Genomic DNA, 529 nt, shown 5'->3' with positions numbered 1-529 from the left:
TCAAGTACCAAAGTTACTCCTTTCCAACTTGTTTATGGACAGGAGGCCGTTTTGCCTATGGAAATCAACGTGCAATCAATTCGAGTGTGCTTGCAACATAAGTTGAATGATGATGAGTATGCCGAATTACTAGTTCAAAATTTATTAAGTTTAGATGAATTGAAGTTGGACGTCTTAGATAGGTTGCAAGTTCAAAAGCAAAGAATGGCTAAATTTTATAATAAAAAAGTCATAGCCAAGTCGTTCAGCCTGGGTGAACTAGTTTGGAAGACGATACTCCCTTTGGATACCAAGGATCCAAAGTACGGGAAGTGGTCGCCCAACTGGGAAGAACCATCAAAATAAACAGTGTATTGCCTAATGGAGCATACCACTTGGAAGATTTAGACGGCACCAAGCACATAAAATTCATTAATGGCAAATATTTGAAAAAATATGTTCCTTCTTTATGGGACTGTGAACAGATAAAAACATAACCAAACATTCTGGGTGATCAAAAGATAATAAAGACAGAGCGAAATACGTTCGA

This window comes from Olea europaea, chromosome 3, assembly GCF_002742605.1.
Source record: "Olea europaea var. sylvestris chromosome 3, O_europaea_v1, whole genome shotgun sequence".
NCBI lineage: Eukaryota > Viridiplantae > Streptophyta > Magnoliopsida > Lamiales > Oleaceae > Olea > Olea europaea.
Note: the sequence above shows the minus strand (reverse complement) of the source record.